Below are 6,054 nucleotides of genomic sequence, written 5' to 3'. Positions count from 1 at the left end.
CAGCACTGGGATTCAGACCCAGGTCCTCTTGCCACGAAAGCTTCCTTCGAATTTCCGTATTGTATTGTCCAGATCTACCTGATGGTTTTCTCCCATTTCCGTGTCTTATCCTCTGAATGAAGCAAATCTAATTCCTCCCAAAATTCCCCCACAGAATATCACCCTCTGACTATGGGTGGCACCCATATCTGAAAGCCATCTCAGGTCAGGTCAGGTCAGGCCAGAGTGTGGGGCATGGCCCCTACCCCCTACTGGATGTGGCTGCTATGCTTCTATCAGTGCTAAAACCTTCCTCACCATATTGGTGAATATTGAGTTTGTGGTCAGTTAAAATTTCAGATTTTTCTTCATGTGAAGTGCTACTAAAATAGGCCTCCCATTTCTGGCATTGGCAGAATTGATTTTTTTAAAATCTGAATTTAAAACATCTATATCGTCATTATTACATTTCTGCGTATTGGTCTGGGATGACATTTTAGCTAGTGGAGTTCTTTCAAATCTCGATTCTGTCATCCACTGCAATAGGCCTGTGCTATCTGAACATTTCCTCTTTATGGCCCTCTATGCTTCCATCAGAGTTGTTTGTGAGAGGGTGAGACAGGACCACACACAGGCAGAGCCCCGTGGTATACCTTGACAGACCTCCCTCCCAAGTGAGCCACAATTTTAAGTCACTTCTTTTCTTTCTTTCTTTTTTTTTTTTTTGAGACAGAGTCTCACTCTGTTGCCCAGGCTGGAGTGCAGTGGCGCAGTCTTGGCTCACTACAACCTCCGCCTCCCGGGTTCAAGCGATTCTCCTGCCTCAGCCTCCCAAGTAGCTGGAATTACAGGCAGACGCCACCACGCCCAGCTAATTTTTGTATTTTTAGTAGAGACAGGGTTTCACCATGTTGGCCAGCCTGGTCTCAAACTCCTGACCTCAGATGATCCACCCGTCTCAGCCTCCCAAAGTGCTAGGATTACAGGCATGAGCCACTGCGCCTGGCAATTTTGGGTCATTTCTATAGCCAGCTAACAATCTTTTTTTTTTTTTTGAAACAGAGTTTCATTCTTGTTGCCCAGGCACCATCTCGGTTCACTGCAACCTCTGCCTCCCGGGTTCAAGCGATTCTCGAGCCTCAGCCTCCTGAGTAGCTGGGATTACAGGTATGCGCCACCATGCCTGGCTAATTGTTGTATTTTTAGTAGAGATGGGGTTTCTCCATGTTGGCCAAGCTGGTCTCGAACTCCTGACCTCAGGTGATCCACCTGCCTCAGCCTCCCGAAGTGCTGGGATTCCAGGTGTGAGCCACCGCGCCTGGTCAATCCTTTATTACAACATCAGCTTACTCTTGTTTATCTTGTCCTCAGAGTAATCACCGGAGGCTTCGGTAAATGCCTCTTTCTTCCTTCTGAATTCCCAGGCAGACTTTTTTGCACCGTGATTACGCCATGCATATTGTTTCTGTCATGCACTTTGTTTCCTGTATCTTGCTATTTATGCTGGGACCTGAATTCTTCTTGTTGAAGCTCCATTTTCATTCAAATTGGTTATTCTATCCATGCAGTTTAGAGAGCTTTTTATTCTCCTTGTTATTCATCAAGAAACTGAACTGAGCAATGCCATATCATCTGTCCACATGGCTTGGTTTGTTCTGAGCTATAACCTTCATTCACTTATTCTACAAAATTTCCTAAACAACTACTATATACCAGGTGTTTTAGATACTGGGGATGCAGCAGTGAACAACTGGGTCAAAGTCTTATTCTCCTGATGCTATGTTCTCTTGAAGGAGATAGGCAACCAGTTTCTGATGGTGACTGAGGCTGCAAAGCAAACAGAAAGTAACTCGGGATGAGAACAGAAGCCAGGGAAGGTCTCAGGGAAGAGGTGGCATTGAGCGGAGACCAGAATTAGAAGAAGGGGTGAGCCATCTAGAAAGAGGCAATATCAGGGACAAAGATCTGAAAGAAAATGAGCCTTGTAAGGTGAGACTGAAAGGAAGCTGGTGAAATGAGGGGAAAGGAGAAGGATGCGAGGTCGGAGGAGGTCCCCAGTGGACTGCTTACATGGATATTTGCAAGAGAAAATTAAATTATAGACATTCTAGCTACCCCAGTGAGGAGGACCAAGCTTGACTGAAGAGGAAAAATTACATGATATCCTGACATTTATGTCTCAGCGGAAGCCTGTGATTTGTATTTTATAAATGATGGAATTCTGCCCTCTGGAGGATAAAGCTATGTTGCACAGTTGAAATTTTAATGCTAGGTTTGTTCCATTATTTGGCAGAAAATAAAAGGACTAAAAGAATCCCTGACCAGGCACGGTGGCTTGCTTGTAATCTCAGCACTTTGGGAGGCTGAGGCGGGCAGACTGCTTGAGTTCGAGAACAGCTTGGCCAACATCGTGAAACCCTGTCTCTACTAAAAATACAAAAAATTAGCTGGGCATGGTGATGCACACCTGTAGTCCTAACTGCTCAGGAGGCTGAGGCAGGAGAATCACTTGAACCTGGGAGGCGGAGGTTGCAGTGAGCAGAATCAAGATCACACCACTGCACTCCAGTCTGGGTAACACAGCGAGACTCCGTCTCAAAAAAAAAAAAGAAAAAAGAAGAAACCCTGAGAGATTCTTTTATCTGTTTCCTTCATTTCAATCACATAAGCTGCTTAAGATAGGAAAAAGTAAATGATTTTAGACTTTTCTGGAAGTGTCTTGTTATCTGCAACCACTGTCCAGGGGCCAAAATTATTCACTGTCATGAAATTAGTCTCACCCAAAATTCTCAGATTGCTATAAGAAAACATTATCTGTAAAATACTTTTGTGTTATTTTTCTAGTTGTGTTTATAAGTTACAAATTAGTTTTTTGGTGTTTTTTATTTTTTTGTTTTTGAGACAGGTTCTCACTTTGTCACCCAGGTTGGAGTGCAGTGGCGCGATCTTAGCTCACTGCAGCCTCACGCAACTCCTGGGCTCAAGTGATCCTCTCACCTCAACCTCCCAAGTAGCTGGGACACAGGTGTGTACCACCACACCCAGCTAAGTTTTAAAGTTCTTTAGAGATGGCGTCTCCCTATGTTGCCCAGGCTGGAAAAATTATTTATTTTTCCAGTATAATAATTATTTTCATATTTCTCCTTTGCTACAGTAAATACAGGCTATGGCACATAAAAATTGCTTTTTTTAGTTTAAAGTGTTTCCAATTGCTGAACTGCTAGTGGAATACTACAAATTTTGTGTTTTGAGGAATTGAGTACCTAAAATAAAATATACTATCCAGCGAGCACAACATGGAAAAATTTATCCACAAGAATTATATTTAACATATTTACAAAACTCTACTGTGAGACTTTTAATTTCACCATGCTGCAGGTTTATTAAAAGTGTCACAATTCACTTAATAGCACTTTCTTAAACTGAACAAGAAAACAAGCTAATTCAAAATGACTTTTGAAGAGTGAAGAAAAAAATTCTCAAGATGCTTCTGAGAGTTCTGGGTGATCAGTAGCAGCTAGTTTGGAGGGCCAGAAAAAGTCTAAGTTCTACTTTCAGGAGCTGGGGGCAGGAGGAATAATTCAGGAATAATTCAAGGTGAAGGAGAATAAGGAAAAACGCTTAGGAGACTGACACTTCTCCGTATTATTGTCGGATGAGATGGGCTAGGAAGACTCAGAGGGGCAGTAATGTGGCAGTGTCCACACATTTCTCCTAGACAAGCGGGATAAGAACAAGGCCAGCTTCTCAAGAAGAGCCCCTGTCATAGTCTTTTCCTGCTGCTTTATCAAACACCTTATAAACACTAGACACCTATTTCTTACAGTTCTGGAGGCTGGGAAGTCCAAGGCTGGGAAGTTCAAGATCTGTAGGTGCAGACCCAGTGTCTGATGAGGGCATTTTCTTGCGGTGTTCTCGTCTGGTAGAAAAGGCAGAAGGGACAAATGCTGTGTCCTCACATGGCAGAAGAGATGTTACAGGCTGAATGTATCTCCCCAAAATTCATATGTTGAAACTTTATCACCAATGTGTTAAGAGGTAGAGCCTTAAGAAGTGATGAAGTCATGAGGGCAGAACCCTCATGGGTGGGATTTGGGCCCTTGAGGAAGTGTATTCATCCCTTTCCATCCCTCCCACCACCACGTGAAGATACAGTGTATTTCCCCCTTAGATGCAGCAACAAGGTGCCATTTTGGAAGCAGAGAGCAGCCCACACCAGGCACCAAATATGTTGGTGCGTTATTCTTGGACTTCCCAGCCTCCAGAACTGTGGGCAATAAATTCCTGTTTTTAATAAATTGTCCAATCACAGGTATTCATTTATAGCAGCACAAATGGACTATGACAGAAATTGATACTGAGAAGTGGGATGTTGCTATAACTAATACCTAAATATGTGGAAACAGCTTTGAAACTGACTAATGGGTAGAGGCTGGAAGAATTTGGAGATGCATGCTGGAAAAAGCCTATATAGACATGAACAGAGCATTAAGGGAAATTAAGGGTGAAGGCTCAGAAGACAAGGAGAGCTGTAGGGAGAGTCTAAATCTTCTTGGAGATTAAGTGGTCATGATCAGAAAGCAGTTAGAAAGACAGTTTTGATGAGAGACATCAGTTTTGGTAAAGACAGTTTTGATGAGATCTTAAAAGGAAACTGGAGGAAAGGTCATCCTTGTTACACAGTGGCAATGGGCTTGGCTGGAGTGTGTCTGTGTCCTAGTGTTTTCTGAATGGCAGAACTTAAAGGCAATAAACTAGGATATTTGGTGGAAGAAATCTCTGAGCAAAGTGTTGAGAGTGCAGCATGGCTTCTCTTGACTGCTTATAGTGAAATGTGGGCAGAGAGAATGAATTAAAGATGGAGTTTATAATCAAGAGGGAAGCAGAGCTTAAAGATTTGGAAAATTCTCAGCCTGGCCTTGTAAAGAATGAAGAGGCATGTTTGGGAGAGAACACCAAGAGTGTGGTCAGGCTCACATTTGATAATGACATGAGTATGTATAGAAGGAAGCCAGATGCTATTTATCAAGACAATGGAAGAATGAACCCAAAGGCATTTCAGAGGTTACCGGTGCTGGATCTCCATCCCCATTTCAGAGTGCCAGAACCCTGAGGGCAGAACGGTTTTAAGGGAGAACTCAGGACACCATGGAACCTTGGAGCTTGCTGCCTAGGGCTGCCTCAAGTCTCTGTCCACCCCCGTCCCTCCACATTCTGGTGCAGCACTCTTTGGCCACCATCTCAGGTGTGGCTCATGCAGGCCCTTGTCAGGCTACCCTTCCTGTAAGCCTTGGCAGTGTCCATGAGATGCTAACTCTGCAGGTGTACAGAGTGCATGAACTGTGGAGACACGGCCACGTCCTCCTGGATTTTGAAGGATGTCTTGGGGAGCCCGGGGGCCCAGTCAGAGAATTGTCACTGAGGTGAGGCTGCTGCAGAAAGCCCTCACTAGGGCAATGTTTAGTGGAGCAGTGGGATTGCGGCCACTGCAGAGAGCCCCAACTAGGGTAATATCTAGTGGAGCTGTGGGAACAGGGCTGTCCCTGAGAACCCAGAACTGAACAGCCACGAGCATGCAAGTCTATCCTGGGAGAGCCTAGACTTCAATCTGTGAGAGCTGCTGCATGGGTTGCACCTGGCAGATCCATGGGAGAGGGCCCCCTGGACCCTAGGGGACCCAGTCCCCATCCCCATGTGCTCAGAATGGGGGACACAACATCAACGAAGATGATTCTGAAGCCCCAAGATTTAATGCTGTTGGCCTTGTTGGGTTTGGACTTACTTGGGACCAGATACTCCTTTCTTCTGGCCTGTTTCTCCCTTTGGGAATAGGAATGTCCGTCCTATGCCTGTCTCACCACTGTATTTTGAAGGCATGTAACCTATTTGATTTCACGGGCTCATAGCTGGAGGGGAATTTCACTTAGGATGAATTGTAGCTTGAATCTTATGCCTTCCTAATTTAGAAGATATTTAGAAGAGACTTTGGACTTACATTTTAAAGTTGATACTGGAACTTTGGGGGCCACTGGGATACAATGCATGCATTTTGTATGTGAGAAGGGCATGAATTTG

This window comes from Trachypithecus francoisi, unplaced genomic scaffold (genome assembly GCF_009764315.1).
Source record: "Trachypithecus francoisi isolate TF-2019V2 unplaced genomic scaffold, Tfra_2.0 Lachesis_group10, whole genome shotgun sequence".
NCBI lineage: Eukaryota > Metazoa > Chordata > Mammalia > Primates > Cercopithecidae > Trachypithecus > Trachypithecus francoisi.
Note: the sequence above shows the minus strand (reverse complement) of the source record.